The sequence below is a fragment of the Muntiacus reevesi genome, chromosome 8, assembly GCF_963930625.1.
Source record: "Muntiacus reevesi chromosome 8, mMunRee1.1, whole genome shotgun sequence".
Taxonomy (NCBI): domain Eukaryota; kingdom Metazoa; phylum Chordata; class Mammalia; order Artiodactyla; family Cervidae; genus Muntiacus; species Muntiacus reevesi.
This window is the reverse complement of record NC_089256.1, coordinates 15,307,204-15,324,894: the sequence shown is the minus strand read 5'-3', so window position 1 is coordinate 15,324,894 and position 17,691 is coordinate 15,307,204. Positions and strand designations below refer to the sequence as shown.

Here is a 17,691-nt window from a genome sequence, read left to right as displayed (position 1 = left end):
CCTTGACAAGCCAATCATCCAACCCCACCCACTGGGTAAAACCTCCACAATAAAAAGGAACCACAGACCTCCAGAATACAGAAAGCCCACTCCAGACACAGCAACCTAAACAAGATGAAAAGGCAGAGAAATACCCAACAGGTAAAGGAACATGAAAAATGCCCACCAAGTTAAACAAAAGAGGAGGAGATAGGGAATCTACCTGAAAAAGAATTTAGAATAATGATAATAAAAATGATCCAAAATCTTGAAAACAAAATGGAGTTACAGATAAATAGCCTGGAGACAAAGATTGAGAAGATGCAAGAAATGTTTAATAAAGACCTAGAAGAAATAGAAAAGAGTCAATTAAAAATGAATAATGCAATAAATGAGATCAAAAACACTCTGGAGGGAACCAAGAGTAGAATAACGGAGGCAGAAGATAGGATAAGTGAGGTAGAAGATAAAATGGTGGAAATAAATGAAGCAGAGAGGAAAAAAGAAAAAAGAATCAAAAGAAATGAGGACAACCTCAGGGACCTCTGGGACAATGTGAAATACCCCAACATTCGAATCTTAGGAGTCCCAGAAGAAGAACACAAAAAGAAAGGCCATGAGAAAATACTCGAGGAGATAATAGCTGAAAACCTCCCTAAAATGGGGAAGGAAATAGCCACCCAAGTCCAAGAAACCCAGAGAGTCCCAAACAGGATAAACCCAAGGCAAAACACCCCAAGACACATATTAATCAAATTAACAAAGATCAAACACAAAGAACAAATATTAAAAGCAGCAAGGGAGAAACAACAAATAACACACAAAGGGATTCCCATAAGGATAACAGCTGATCTATCAATAGAAACCCTCCAGGCCAGAAGGGAATGGCAGGACATACTGAAAGTAATGAAAGAGAATAACCTACAACCTAGATTACTGTACCCAGCAAGGATCTCATTCAGATATGAAGGAGAATTCAAAAGCTTTACAGACAAGCAAAAGCTGAGAGAATTCAGCACCACCAAACTAGCTCTTCAACAAATGCTAAAGGATCTTCTCTAGACAGGAAATGCAGAAAGGTTGTATAAACGTGAACCCAAAACAACAAAGTAAATGGCAACGGGACCACACCTATCAATAATTACCTTAGATGTAAATGGGTTGAATGCCTCAACCAAAAGGCAAAGATTGGCTGAATGGATACAAAAACAAGACCCCTATATATGTTGTCTACAAGAGACCCACCTCAAAACAAGAGACACATACAGGCTAAAAATGAAGGGCTGGAAAAAAATATTTCACGCAAACGGAGACCAAAAGAAAGCAGGAGTCGCAATACTCATATCAGATAAAATAGACTTTCAAATAAAGGATGTGAAAAGAGACAAAGAAGGACACTACATAATGATCAAAGGATCAATCCAAGAAGAAGATATAACAATTATAAACATATATGCACCCAACATAGGAGCACTGCAATATGTATGGCAAAAGCTAACGAGTATGAAAGAGGAAATTAATAGTAACACAATAATAGTGGGAGACTTTAATACCCCACTCACAACTATGGATAGATCAACTAAACAGAAAATTAACAAGGAAACACAAACCTTAAATGACACAATGGACCAGCGAGACCTAATTGATATCTATAGGACATTTCACCCCAAAACAATCAACTTCACCTTTTTCTCAAGTGCACACTGAACCTTCTCCAGAATAGATCACATCCTGGGCCATAAATCTGGTCTTGGAAAATTCAAAAAAAATGAAATCATCCCAGTCATCTTTTCTGACCACAGTGCAGTAAGATTAGATCTCAATTACAGGAAAAAAAATGTTAAAAATTCAAACATATGGAGGTTAAATAACACACTTCTGAATAACCAACAAATCATAGAAGAAATCAAAAAAGAAATCAAGGACACGTAGCAACCGGCCCGGTACAGGGTCCTTAGCTGAGTTTGGGGGGTTTAGGGGGGTTGCCAGAGCTACCGCCGCCGCCGCTGCTTCCACGTTTGATCATTTGCAATGTCAGGCTTTGATAATTTAAACACGGATTTCTACCAGACAAGTTACAGCATCGATGACCAGTCACAGCAGTCCTATGATTATGGAGGAAGTGGAGGACCCTATAGCAAGCAGTATGCTGGCTATGATTACTCGCACCAAGGCCGGTTTGTCCCTGCAGACATGATGCAGCCACAGCAGCCATACACCGGGCAGATTTTCCAGCCAACTCAGGCCTGTACTCCAACTACACCTCAGCCATTCTATGGAAACAACTTTGAAGATGAACCACCTTTATTAGAAGAATTGGGTATCAATTTTGACCACATCTGGCAAAAAACACTGACAGTTTTACACCCCTTGAAAGTAGCAGATGGCAGCATCATGAATGAGACTGATTTGGCAGGACCAATGGTTTTTTGCCTTGCTTTTGGAGCTACATTGTTACTGGCTGGCAAAATCCAGTTTGGCTATGTATATGGGATCAGTGCAATTGGATGCCTAGGAATGTTTTGTTTATTAAACTTAATGAGTATGACTGGTGTTTCATTTGGTTGTGTGGCAAGTGTCCTTGGGTATTGTCTTCTTCCTATGATCCTGCTTTCCAGCTTCGCAGTGATATTTTCTTTGCAAGGAATGGTAGGAATCATCCTTACTGCTGGGATTATTGGATGGTGTAGTTTTTCTGCTTCCAAAATTTTTATTTCTGCATTAGCCATGGAAGGACAGCAACTTCTAGTAGCATATCCTTGTGCTTTGCTATATGGAGTCTTCGCCCTAATTTCCGTTTTTTGAACTGAATTTATCTGGGATGTGGACATCATTGGGCCAAGTAACAAAAAGGACTTTGAACTCTTCAATTGGACCAGCAAACGGCTACAGTGCAACTCTCATGCAGATCTAATGTTTGACTCTTGGAGCAGTGGAAGTAAATAAGTATCTTTTGTTCATTTTTATAGAACTTTTGAATACTATATTGGATTTATGCAGTATGACTAAATTTAAAAGGTGTTTGTGCTTATACAAATAAGAAGTGCTATTTCTTTCCTGTTCCTGCAGCCTTAGAAAAACAACTTTTTCCCTTGCTAATTGTATATTATGGTGTTTTTGATAGATTTTTATCAATTGTGGGAAACTAACCACAGAGATGATATCTTAAAAACAATCCATAGTAGAGAAGACACAGGACTTATTGGAGAAATATTTTCCCAAGGAATTAGGAAAGAAAACTTGCCTGTATTGTCAAGTCAGATGCAATTGAAGCCGAAAAGTGATCCCAATGTAAAGTTTTGAGTTTGCACTTCAGAAATTTGACGTTCCTCTGAGTTATTTTATGGAATTTTGGCTAAAATTCAGCAATACAGTTAGTTCACAGTCTACTTTATTGTAGACATGGAATGTGAATATCTATTTAAATATTAGCATTAACTAAAACATAGTGACCTAGACTGGCCACATTAATGTTATAGTTGGATTTCCATGTTTCCCAGGAAAAAGAAAATCACTAACCTTTTTTGAGGAAAATACTTAAAATGTCACAATTTCAGTATTGCAGTTCCCAATGTAAAGTGTGTTTGATGCTTACTGATTAAAATTTTCCCAATTAATTTAAAAAAAAAAAAAAAAAGAAATCAAAATATGCATAGAAATGAATGAAAATGAAAACACAACAACCCAAAACCTATGGGACACTCTAAAAGCAGTGCTAAGGGGAAGGTTCATAGCATTACAGGCTTACCTCAGGAAACAAGAAAAAAGTCAAATAAATAACCTAACTCTACACCTAAAGCAATTAGAGCAGGAAGAAATGAAGAACCCCAGGGTTAGCAGAAGGAAAGAAATCTTAAAAATTAGGGCAGAAATAAATGCAAAAGAAACTAAAGAGACCATAGCAAAAATCAACAAAACTAAAAGCTGGTTTTTTGAAAAAATAAACAAAATTGACAAACCATTAGCAAGACTCATTAAGAAACAAAGAGAGAAGAACCAAATTAACAAAATTAGAAATGAAAATGGAGAGATCACAACAGACAACACTGAAATACAAAGGATCATAAGAGACTACTACCAGCAGCTCTATGCCAATAAAATGGACAACTTGAATGAAATGGACAAATTCTTAGAAAAGTATAACTTTCCAAAACTGAACCAGGAAGAAATAGAAGATCTTAACAGACCCATCACAAGCAAGGAAATGAAACTGTAATAAGAAATCTTCCAGCAAACAAAAGCCCAGGACCAGATGGCTTCACAGCTGAATTCTACCAAAAATTTAGAGAAGAGCTAACACCTATCTTACTCAAACTCCTCCAGAAAATTGCAGAAGAAGGCAAACTTCCAAACTCATTCTATGAGGCCACCATCACCCTAATTCCAAAACCAGACAAAGATGTCACAAAAAAAGAAAACTACAGGCCAATATCACTGATGAACATAGATGCAAAAATCCTTAACAAAATTCTAGCAAACAGAATCCAATAACATATTAAAAAATCATACACCATGACCAAGTGGGCTTTATCCCAGGAATGCAAGGATTCTTTAATATCCACAAATCAATCAATGTAATACACCACATTAACAAATTGAAAGATAAAAACCATATGATTATCTCAATAGATGCAGAGAAAGCCTTTGACAAAATTCAACACTCATTTATGATTAAAACTCTCCAGAAAGCAGGAATAGAAGGAACATACCTCAACACAATAAACACTATATATGACAAACCCACAGCAAGCATCACCCTCAATGGTGAAAAATTGAAAGCATTTCCCCTGAAATCAGGAACAAGACAAGGGTGCCCACTCTCACCACTACTATTCAACATAGTGTTGGAAGTTTTGTCCATAACAATCAGAGCAGAAAAAGAAGTAAAAGGAATCCAGATCGGAAAAGAAGAAGTGAAACTCTCGCTGTTTGCAGATGACATGATCCTCTACATAGAAAACCCTAAAGACTCTTCCAGAAAATTACTAGAGCTAACAATGAATATAGTAAAGTTGAAGGATATAAAATTAACACACAGAAATCCCTTGCATTCCTATACACTAACAATGAGAAAACAGAAAGAGAAATTAAGGAAACAATACCATTCACCATTGCAACAAAAAGAAAAAATACTTAGGAGTATATCTACCTAAAGAAACAAAAGACCTATACATAGAAAACTATAAAACACTGATGAAAGAAATCAAAGAGGACACAAACAGATGGAGAAACATATTGTGTTCATGGATTGGAAGAATCAATATTGTCAAAATGGCTATTCTACGCAAAGCAATCTATGGATTCAATGCAATCCCTATCAAGCTACCAATGGTATTTTTCACAGAACTAGAACAAATAATTTCACAATTTGTATGGAAATACAAAAAACCTCGAATAGCCAAAGTAATCTTGAGAAAGAAGAATGGAACTAGAGGAATCAACCTGCCTGACTTCAGACTCTACTACAAAGCCACAGTCATCAAGACAGTATGGTACTGGCACAAAGACAGAAATATAGATCAATAGAACAGAATAGAAAGCCCAGAGATAGATCCACAAACCTATGGACACCTTATCTTTGACAAAGTAGGCAAGGATATACAATGGAAAAAAGACAACCTCTTTAACAAGTGGTGCTGGGAAAACTGGTCAATCACTTATAAAAGAATGAAACTAGAGCACTTTCTAACACCATACACAAAAATAAACTCAAAATGAATTAAAGATCTAAATGTGAGACCAGAAACTATAAAACTCCTAGAGGAGAACATAGGCAAAACACTCTCCAACATAAATCATAGCAGGATCCTCTATGACCCACCTCCCAGAATATTGGAAATAAAAGCAAAAATAAGCAAATGGGACCTAATGAAACTTAAAAGCTTTTGCACAACAAAGGAAACTATAAGTAAGGTGAAAAGACAGCCCTCAGAGTGGAAGAAAAAATAAAAAATGAAGCAATAGACAAAGGATTAATCTCAAAAATATACAAGCAACTCCTGCAGCTCAATTCCAGAAAAATAAATGACCCAATCAAAAAATGGGCCAAAGAACTAAACAGACATTTCTCCAAAGAAGACATACAGATGGCTAACAAACACATGAAAAGATGCTCAACATCACTCATTATCAGAGAAATGCAAATCAAAACCACAACGAGGTACCATTACATGCCAGTCAGGATGGCTGCTATCCAAAAGTCTACAAGCAATAAATGCTGGAGAGGATGTGGAGAAAAGGGAACCCTCTTACACTGTTGGTGGGAATGCAAACTAGTACAGCCACTATGGAAAACAGTGTGGAGATTTCTTAACAAACTGGAAATAGAAATGCCATATGACCCAGCAATCCCACTTCTGGGCATACACACCGAGGAAACCAGATCTGAAAGAGACACGTGTACCCCCAATGTTCATCGCAGCACTGTTTATAATAGCCAGGACATGGAAGCAACCTAGATGCCCATCAGCAGACGAATGGATAAGGAAGCTGTGGTACATATACACCATGGAATATTACTCAGCCATTAAAAAGAATATGTTTGAATCAATTCTAATGAGATGGATGAAACTGGAGCCCATTATACAGAGTGAAGTAAGCCAGAAAGATAAAGAACATTACAGCATACTAACACATATATATGGAATTTAGAAAGATGGTAATAATAACCCTATATGCAAAACAGAAAAAGAGATACAGATATATAGAACAGACTTTTAGACTCTGTGGGAGAAGGCGAGGGTGGGATGTTTCGAGAGAACAGCATGTATATTATCTATAGTGAAACTGATCACCAGCCCAGGTGGGATGCATGAGACAAGTGCTCGGGCCTGGTGCACTGGGAAGACCCAGAGGAATCGGGTGGAGAGGGAGGTGGGAGGGGGGATCGGGATGGGGAATACATGTAACTCCATGGCTGATTCATGTCAATGTATGACAAAACCCACTGAAATGTTGTGAAGTAATTAGCCTCCAACTAATTAAAAAAAAAAAAAAAAAAGAAGTTGGAACACCTAGTGGCATGCCATGAAGTGCAGGTCTTATTCCCAACATAATGGAGAGCCGTTAAAGGCTTCTAAACAGAAAGTGACCATGCTGGTTTGCATTTTACATGGGCCTATGGGGCAGCTGGGTGGGTCATTGTGCAGTGGGGCAGTCTGGAAGGCATCCCAGGAGCTCTGCAGCAATGGGGATGATTCTGGGGAGGACGGAAAGGCACAAAAGATGTTAGGCATCCAAGTGTCAATGAGGGAGATGTTAGGGATGACTCCCAGGGTCTGACTTGGGCAACCTGCATTGCTGATGCTGAGTGTTGAAGAGGGGACCCAGAAGGAGCAGCAGCAACTGGGGGAATGTGATGAGTCCCTGAGGCTCTTTTGAGTTCAGATTGCCTGGAGTATGTGCAGGAAAGAGATCCAGCAGGCAGATCAGCAGAGGGGTCCTGTGCTCAGAGGGTACGCTGGGCTAGAGATTGGGGGCTGGGTATCCACATGGAGGCAGTGGATAAGCCTCGAGAACAGATGTGTCTCCTGGTGAGCATGTGTTGGAGAAGTAGGTCCGGGAGCAGCCACAGCAACCAGCAAAGGAGACAGAGAAGAAGAGTCCATGGAGAGGAGCACGTCCACATGTGGATAGAGCCCCAGGGCGGTGTTCTGAGGAGGAGGTCAGGAGCATGCCTGGGATGCTGAGGAGGGATGATAAGATCCAAGGATGGCCATTGGACTGGCAATAGGACCTTGGCAAGAGTGTTTGCGATGGGTGATATGAGCAGAGGCCAGACTATCTGACCTGAGGAAGACCTGAGAGGGAGAAAGGGTAAACAGGGGCCAGTAGAACTTGCTCTGGGGTGCAGAGGGGAGGAGAGAAAAACAAAGGAGCCAAGCAGCTTCTCAACTGAGCCCTGAAACTTCCTCTCTGCTTGAAACTGGAGCAGTTACATTCCCCTTTGGTTTTTGCTCATGCTCCTCCCCCCTGCCTTGTAGCACTTGGTTTCTACCCTTCAAGGGTGGCTCCTGTTACTATCTGTTCTGGGCCCCCATAACAACAATAGAACCTATCACCCAGGAAACTAGAGGTCCTTACACCCATTGCACAGATGAATAAACCGAGGCTTGGAGCTCTTCCCTAACACACACCAAGTGTTCCTCCAGCCTTTATTATCACAGGTAGCAGTGGAGACGATCCGTGTGTTGCTGAGGGCACAGACCCCGAGTCATACATAAATGCCACCACCCCTTCTCGAAAGCTGTGTTACTTTAATAAAGAAGCCTGCATCACCTCTCAGGGCCTCTGTGCCCCGTCCCAGCTGTTACAAGCGTGCATGAGGCCGTGTCAAGTTCCCAGTGCTGATGGGGGAGTTGTTGGTGCCCAGTGGGCGCCTGATGGTTGGCAGGTTGAGGTCGGTCTCTTCCTCTAAGCCACTTGTGAGCCCTCTGGGACAAGGCTTCTGTGTTCATTCTCTTTGCCAAGCATATCCTGTAGCTTTAAGATGTTCATTAAGTGGAACTGAGCTGAAATGAATCCCAGAAAGACCCAGTGACTGGAGAAGGCCTCATGGCTCCAGAGGCCTCCACGCCCCTACTGCTTGCATACCAGGCTCCCCCCTCCCGCTGCCCCCCCTTCTACTCCACCGCCTCCACCCTCTACCCTAAGCCTCCCTAGTCAGCCTTGTTGTGTTTATCAGTCCCCGGGCCACACCCACCACTCCTGCAGCCACAGATGGAAGTCTATGACAGTTCAGACTTAGCTATGATTTTGGGCTAACTCTGCCTGGGTCAGGAAGATCCCCTGGAGAAGGAAATGGCTCCCCACGCCAGTGTTCTAGCCTGGAGAATTCCATGCACTGTGTAGTCCATGGGGTTGCAAAGAGTTGGACACGACTAAGCAACTTTCACTTCACTTCATTGCTCACCTAGCTCCTTGTGTGCCAAGGTGATGGGGCAGCAGTCCCCCAATGATTACACCCCCCACTAGGTGCAGGGTATCTCTGCATCCAAATGACATTGGTGTGGCAGCCTCGTCCCCTGTGAGTGGCTCTGGCCACTAGTTTATATTTTTATTGAACAAACGCTCTGTGTTGACAGTCCTTGCCTGATGCTGGCACAAGGCTGATTCGTTTAATCCTCAAAACAACCCAATAAGAGGGGTCACTTTTATTAGTGCCATTTTATATTTGGAGAAACTGAGGCTCAGAGAGGTTAAAATAACTTGCTCAGGGCCACACAGCTCGTAGGTGGCAGAGCCAAGATTCAAACCCTGGACCCTCAGAGCAGAGTCTCAGCTCCTGAGAGCTCCTAAGAGCATCCCCTGCTCCCTCCTCCCCCACCAGAGGGCCCTTCAGGGGTCTGAAGTCCACCTTGGGCCTCTCCCATCCCTGCCCCCTCAGGACCTCTGCTGCCAGCAGCACACCGGCCTGAGTAGGGGTTTGAGCACAGCCTGGGGCCACTGGGATCCTTCTCAATCCAGCTCTGAGGACCCTCCACGCCTTTCTTCTCTACCCGCACCTTCCCTCCTGCAGCACCTGCAGCAGGCCACCTGGGCCTCACTCAGGGCTGAGCTTGCTCCCCTCTCCCCATGGAAAAATGCAGCAAAGAGCGGGAGGGGCAGAGTGTCCCACTCCTGGGACCCCAGCTGCATTGCATGTTACCTGTGGGACAGCAGTGTTTGCTCAGGGTGGGCACACTGATGGCATGTCTGCTTTCTTCCCAGAGGGCCTCACACGGCCTGATGTCTTGTTCCAGCTCTGGGTCTCACCCAGTGCAGGTCACTTGCTGCTTTGAGAGGAGGTGTGGCAGGAGATTCAGCAGAGGCAGGAAGAAGAGAGCCCCCCACAGCCCTGGCTCTGCACTCCTCCCCCCGGGCAAGGAGCGCCAGCTGGCCCCCATCCTCTGTGCTCCATCCACCCAGGTTCAGGTTGTCCCCAAGCGGTGTTATCACAGCCAATCCTGTGTGATCACCAGCCAGCCTTCCTGCAGCGCACGGACTTCACTTCAACCTCCTGATCCAGCCATGTGTCCTATGGATGTTGCCAAGTAACCAGAAAGCTAGTGCTTTGTCTCTGCCATGGCGTTTGTTTTTGAACTGTTTGTTAATCTTTAGGTCATAGTCTTTCAAAAATAATTTAACTGTGTGTGAACTCTACCCCACCCATCATCTGGCACCGCTATTAAACCTTTACTGACTTTTCTATTTTTCCTGTTTTTTTCCAATAAGCATGTTTTTACCTAGAAAAATCACAGTGTACCATTTGGCTCCTACTTTTTACAATAAACATTTTTCCATGCTGAGAGGGGCTTGTCACCATTCTTTGAATGGCTGTGTGGGCAACCAGGAGTTATTAAGCCTTCCACTGCTTTTGAATGTTGGGGGTGTCTCTAACTTCTGTCTTTTATACACAGGGACTTGATGAATAACTTTTTGCAAAAAAACTCTTGGCCTTAGGACTGATGGCCAGCAGTGTCATTTGAACACTGCTAGATATTTTTCTCTGTGATATTCAAAATTATGCCTCCTGCTATATTTCTACCACTGAGGTCTCTTCTCCTCACCAGTGACACCCCTCCTGGCCCCTTAGAGGGTGGCCGGCCCCCAGGGAAAATGGCCTGACTTGCTGTAAAGTCCACCCAGGTCCTGGGGACCTCCTAAGGCCTTTCTTGTCTCCAGCGGCTCAAATAGAGGCCCAGAACTCAGAGAGACACCTCCAGGCTGATCCACGGGTGCCGGGTGATGTGACTGCTTTGATCTGCAGTCCCTTCCCCCTCCCCCAGCTCTGGAGAAAGAACTGTAGGTCACAGGCCTTGTGTGGGCACCTTCCCAGAAAGAGCTGATCCGCACCTGTATGGTCCAAAGAGGGACCCCTTGTTCTCTCTGCTTGTCAGCTTACTGGCTGTGTCACCTAAGGCAAGTTGCTCAACCTCTCAGTGCAGCATTGGCCTCTCCATGAAGCTGCATGAAGCGTGAGCGGGACTCACAAGCCCTCGATATGATCACCACTGGTAGCGTGGTTGTTTTCTCCTGACTCAGCAGTGCTCCCTTCTAGGCCCTGTTCCATCCTCAGTTGTTCCCTGCTTTTCTCCTTAGGAGACCTCCTTTCTCCAGAAATGTCTTCCCAGAGGAGCCTGGGAGACCCTTAATCCAGCCCCCACTGTGGAAGCTGCGTGCGGGGTTGGAGGGGTGGTCACCTGTCACCCAGGCCCGAGGTGGCTGACCTCAGGCCCAACCTGCCTGTCCCTAAGGAGCTTAACTGGAGCCCCATCCTCTCATGCTGCTGGGGATGGAGTTGGGGGTCCAGGAGGGGCACTGCAGGGTAAGGCACCCTCCCAGGTCCCCTCTCCCCACTAAAGCCTCCCCTCGTCCCCTCCACGTGCACTAGGAGAGGCTAGGCGTCCCAGTCCCCGCCCTAGAATTCTACCCCCCCACCACCCCCCTGCCTGGGAGCCGGAGGCCTGGGCTGCAACACAGACACATAGACATTTCCTCACCCCACCCTCTCCTTGAATCTGCACACTTGTCCACAGCAGGGTCAATCCAAGGGGGCCCCAATGCAGGGTGTGCTAAGCACTTTTTGAATTTCTGAAAGTTCCCACCCAGCCTGGACAATTTTGATTGTCCCCCGGGGTACCAGATCCTGCTCTGCTCCCCGTCAGGCTCTGGGTCAAGGTCTGGCCTCATGCTCCCACCTGGCTTCTGAAGGCAGTCCGGTTCTTTTGTCAGTCTTGCTTCTTGACCCAAATCTCCTCGTCCTGGATTTGTCCAGGTCTGGGGCCTCCTCACCGGAAAGGCCTCTGGCTCCCTCTTTCCTTTCCTCCCACCCGCCATAGCTCCCAAGGGTTCTCTGCGGCCTGCTTCTGTCTGCTCTGAGAGGGAATGGGTCCTACCTGGCTGGCACACACCCTCTGCGCTGCTTGGACGGACCCCATATCAGGTGGATTGTGAGCTTTCGGGACAGGGACCAAGGACAAACACACAGATAGGAGGATGCCCCAGGAGACTGAACAGGAGCCCTGCTTTCTGCGGATTGCCCCCCACCATGCCTGGGATCCCCATTGCACTGATCACACAGACCTTACCTCCCAGATAAACAGACCTGGGCCTTCTGGGGCACCTGATCTGATGCAGCCAACCCTTCCTCTGACAGTTCCCCATTCTGTCCTCTGCCGCCCCCGCCCTTCCAGGAAGAAGCAGCTCTGCTTTCCCAGTGGTGACTTTGGGGCCTCCAGAGTTCTGTGGGGCCCTTCAGCTGGGCCGGGGTCCCTAACACACCCTGGGCCCTGTTCCTCGGGTGCTGAGTCACCTGATGAGGTCACTTTCCAGTGATCTCCTCTCCGTGAAGCCTCCTCCCTGGTCATGGGTCACCAGCCGGGAGCGCCGGGGGGGTGTGGCCTCATTGCTGGGAATTCTGGAAGAGAACGTTGATTGCTTCCGTGTGAAGCCAATGGCGGAGGAGGAGGAGGGCCACCCGGACAGTTCAAACCCAAGACCCTGGGAGTCCACAGCTCCCTGACACTGAGGTGCTCCGAGAACCTCGCTCTGGCCACAGTGGCAGGAACGATGACCAGCAAAGTGGGCATCTCCTGCTGGCCCTTCCCCACATCTCCTGGTTCCCCCCTTCCCACTCTCAGGTTATGAGTTTAGGTGGGTGGGCCCCACTAGGGCAGAGGGCATGGGGCCCGGGCATCTGCTCAAGCAGTCGGGAGAGCATGCTTTTTCGGGGGCTGCCAGCAGTGGGGACACATTCCTGGATGCGGGAGTGGGGGAGGGCGTAGATTCTGGGAGAATCTGTTCCAGGATGTGACCACTGAAGGAGCAGGAATGTGGGACAAAGGTCACTGAGGCTTGTGACTATGTCCCTCAGGCTCTGGGTCCCGCTGGACCTCAGCATCTGGACTTTGCAATTCTGTGAGGCAGTTGTGTTGATCTTGGCTTCCTGTTGCTCACAGGTAAAGTACGCTGACGAATCCAATAAACCAAGGTTTGGACAACACCAGGCAATTCAGAGCGCGGCCTCAGAGCCAGAATCTCACATAAACTTGAAGTTGCCTTGCTAGGCAGGTCTCATTGTTACTACTCGGAAGAAGTAGAGGAGTAAAGGTCGGAGGTGAGTGTAGTTTGGCACCTGCATCTGCTGAACACAGACCTCATCCTTCTGCTGGGTCTCGTGCCACGGAGCCCTAAAGCCATGCTGGAGTCAGGCCCTGCATGTTGAAGACACAAGGATGGAGGCTGGACTGCCCACCACCGGAGGAGACAGCTGAGCTGCAGAGGCTCCAGAAACACGTGGTAAAACATTTCCATGGGTGGACATGGTCACTAAAATTCATGCTCACAAAGAATCTGTAATAATGAGGAAAATGCTATGTCATGATGTCAAATAAAAAATAGGACAAATTTATAGATTACACACATATATATTTACATAATACTCACAATTATGTTTTTCAAAAGGCATAGAATTTTTTAAGGCTAAAAGAAAATATAGCAAGATGTTAAAAAGATGATCTTTCCATGATGGAAATGTGAGTGTTGTCATCTCATTTTTTCTACATCTTTCTCATTTCCTTGATAAATTTGCTTTATAATGAAGCAAATATAATAAGCTTTATTTAAAGAAAAAAACAGAAAATCACTTGGTCACATAGCAGTTTTCCATAAGGACCATTTTCAGAATTGAAACCAAACCAATCCTTTGTCTGAAAGGGCATCAGGGAAGCTACTCTTGGTCCAGTCCTGCCTTGACCACTTTCCCCTGACGCTCAAGTTCCAGTCACTGACCTCGGCCAAAATTCACACCCATCCTGTGCCCTCCTATGAAAACTTGGCTACTCAGAGGGCCCACATCACACCGCTGCTTGGCAGTAGCCCCCCTCATGGTGAGCTCCAGCCCGCAGCAGTCTACAGGGAGCTCTGGGCATTGTGCCCCTTTCGCTGGGGAGAAAATGAAGGTCCAGGAGACCTAAGGATTTGCCCTCAGCGTCAGGGCTGGGCAGAGCTGGAACTGGAACTTGAACTGCAATCCATCTGATTCCAAAGTCCACACCGCTGGCTATGATGTGACGCAGCCTCTATTCTAAAACCTTCCTGGGTCACTTGTTTGTCTCTTTCACAAATATTTACTGACCACCTACTATGCCCATGACACAATTCTTATTCACAAAGGAGACGTGGAGAAAATCTGGGTTATCAGCACACCCCGGCAGCTCACACTGCAGCCCTGTGGTCTCAAAGCGGGATGTGTGAGGCCTGAGAGGTGCTGGGTCATCTTTTAAGGAGCAGGCAGAATACATCACACCTTCTATTTGTAGCTGTTTTCTAATAATTTTTCATTTCCACTCTTAAGTGTTTATAATAAACATGATATCCTGCACACAGCGTGTGTGCTCAGGGGCTCAGTTGTGTTTGACTCTTTGCAGCCCTTCAGACCGTGGCTTCTCTGTCCATGGGATTCTCCAGGCAAGAGTGCTGGAGTGCACCAGTCAGGATGGCTTCTATCCAAAAGTCTACAAGCAATAAATGCTGGAGAGTGTGTGGAGAATAGGGAACCCTCTTACACTGCTGGTGGGAATGCAAACTAGTACAGCCACTGTGGAGAACAGTGTGGAGAATCCTTAAAAAACTGGAATTAGAACTGCCATATGACCCAGCAATCCCACTTCTGGGCATATACACCGAGGAAACCAGATCTGAAAGAGACACGTGTACCCCAATGTTCATCGCAGCACTGTTTACAATAGCCAGGACATGGAAGCAACCTAGATGCCCATCAGCAGACGAATGGATAAGGAAGCTGTGGTACATATACACAATGGAACATTACTTAGCCATTAAAAAGAATATGTTTGAATCAATTCTAATGAGATGGATGAAACTGGAGCCCATTATACAGAGTGAAGTAAGCCAGAAAGATAAAGACCAATACAGTATACTAACACATATATATGGAATTTTAAAAGATGGTAATGATAACCCTATATGCAGGACAGAAAAAGAGACACAGATGTATAGAACAGGCTTTTGGACTCTGTGGGAGAAGGCGAGGGTGGGATGTTCTGAGAGAATAGTTTTGAAACAAGTATACTATCAAGGGTGAAACAGATCAGCAGCCCAGGTTGGATGCATGAGACAAGTGCTCAGGGCTGGTGCACTGGGAAGACCCAGAGGGATGGGATGGGGAGGGAGGTGGGAGGGGGGATCAGGATGGGGAACACGTGCAAATCCATGGCTGATTCATGTCAATGTATGGCAAAAACCACTACAATATTGTAAAGTAATTAGCCTCCAACTAATAAAAATAAATGAAAAAAATTAAAAAAAATTAAAAAAAAAAAGAATACTGGAGTGGGTTGCCATGCCCTCCTTTAGGGGATTTTCCTCACCCAGGGATCAAACCCGCGTCACCTGCCTTGCAGATGGAATCTTTACCACTGAGCTACCAGGGACTCCCATACTCTATAGTGACATCCTTATAAAACATAGGTGATAACTCTTTGATTGGCATATGATCTTGTTTATATGTCCTTGTATGTGAAACTATACATCACGGTGATCAGGGAAGGCTTGTGGGGAAGGTGGGAGTTTCACTGGGATGGGTTAATCTGGGCAGAGTGAGGGAAGAGGCCATCAAAGGCGACACCACAGCCCAGTGGGGACGGGTCCTGCGAACTCAGGGGATGGGATGTGGGCCCCCTCGTCCCTACCTCCTCCTTCAGGCTCAGAGCCTGCAGAGCATCGGCTGGCCCTGGCAACCTCTGGGCCCCTGTGGTTCACCTGTGCCCACCTAGTCCAGCAGTTAGGCTCCCACCCTGGTCCAGGATATGGCCCCAAACTCAGGTCTTTAGAGTCAGATCCTCTTCCTCCTCTATTCTAAGAGCCCTCCGTGTTTCCTTTTAGACCCAACTGCTCCCTCCATCCCACCCCTTCCAGCCCAGCCTAGCCCACCTTGAACCCTGGGTCTGTGGTCCCCACTCCCCACCTCCTCAGCCTCTGCCCCTCTGTCCCCCCAACCTGCATCTTGTGGGACTGACTGCCCTCAGGACCCACTGCCTGGGAAAAGCTGCTCATTCTCCAAAATCCAAGGCCAGGCGGTGGCCATGGGGCCAGCTGGAGGTTTTCTCTTGGGTCCCTGAGTCCACTTCCAAGCCTTTGCCCCTTGAGCCCTGCCTCCTGTAAGCTCGGACATCCAGCCCAGGCCCCCACGGCCCCTTCCTTGCCTCACTCCACTGGGTGCTGCTGTATCCCTGGAATGTCCACACTCTGTGCTGGCACATCCCACTGCAGCTGATCTCACACTTCACCATCACACAGCACCTTAACACCTTCAATTCGCCCATTTATCTGTCCCCACCTACTTCTATTTCCTTCTAGCTTAGAACCCAGAGAATTTCCAGCAAGGGCTATCCATCTCCTCGACCGAGAGTGACCAACCCTTAGGCTGTGCCCTGAGTCCATCCCCTTCTGCTCCCTTGGGCAGTAATCTGCTCCTTCAAATTTGCTCCCCTCCCTCCTGCAGCCTCAACTCTCTCTTTTGAACCTCTTCCTCCAGCAAATTTGCTTATGTTTCCATATTTCCCCACATTAATAACAGAACAATCACCCATCTCTTGACTTCCTCTTGCCCCTGCCCTGTCTTTTGTCCTTTTTTATGGTCAAGCTTCCTGAGATTGTCTCTATTTTTCCCTCAATCCATTGCACACTGGCCTGGGGATTATACTATTACAATGGATTGCTCCTGACAAGAGCACCAGGGACCTTGTTAACTTATTCCCTGGATGCCTGATCCTGGCAGGCTCCACAGCCTCGAACATGTGCTCATGGGAATTTGCTCTCAGTTTAGTCTACACACCACCCCTTCCTGCTTCCCTTGTCCCCACCTCAACTGCTTCTTAGGCTCCCTCCTGGCATCTTCATGGTAAGTGCTCCTTAAACACCCAGGCAAAATTCTGATGCAGTTGGTCTGAGAAGGGCCAAGAATTTGCATCTCTTACAAGTTCCTGGACTTCCCTGGTGGCTCAGATGGTAAAGCGTCTGCCTACAATGCGGGAGACCCAGGTTCAACCCCTGGGTTGGGAAGATCTCCTGGAGATGGAAATGGCAACCCACTCCAGTATTCTTGCCTGGAAAATCCCATGGATGGAGGAGCCTGGTAGGCTACAGTCCATGGGGTCGCAAAGAGTCAGACACGACTGAGCGACTTCACTTCACAAGTTCCTGAGTGATGCTGCTGCTGCTGGTCCACAGACCACGCTTCAGAACCACCGCTTTATAGAGCAAAGTTAGCCTTGGCCTGAGCCCTTCAGTGAATATAGCAGGCTCATCGCAAAGTGGGCCCCTGCCACCCACGCTGGGGAAGCTTCTGGCTCCACTTGGGCTCAGCTCACAGCAGTGAGGCCTTTGACACTGGCTTGCACTGACTCTTGGCTCATTTTTCCAACTTATTCCTGGTCATTGTTGCTCTGGCTAGAGAACAGAACATAGGCATTAGAACATAGGTCATTATTGGTGTTCAAAGTGGAGGTAAGTGGCAGGGATGCCCATCAGGAGGTGTTCTGCCCGCTCTCGGGTCAGACTCAGACTTTCCTTTTTTCCACTGCATTTTCTCTTTGCCCCATCTTTTATGTTTTAAGAGCACACCAAGGCATACTTCTGCAGAGACCTAAAAAAATGTTATCTAGTAATTGCGTTCAGAATTCTCCCTCAGTTTCCTCTAATGCCCTGAGC

At 46.2% G+C, this 17,691-nt stretch overlaps 1 non-coding gene and 1 pseudogene across 1 annotated transcript; both read left to right on the top strand.

The window, feature by feature from the left end:
• The first annotated feature begins 1,908 nt into the window (after positions 1 to 1,908).
• On the top strand, positions 1,909 to 3,620 carry LOC136173182 (protein YIPF5 pseudogene; annotated as a pseudogene).
• Positions 3,621 to 16,971: 13,351 nt separating this feature from the next.
• Positions 16,972 to 17,043, top strand: TRNAC-ACA (transfer RNA cysteine (anticodon ACA)). Its single transcript has one exon. It is a non-coding gene; the product is annotated as a tRNA-Cys (tRNA).
• The last annotated feature ends 648 nt before the right edge of the window (positions 17,044 to 17,691 follow it).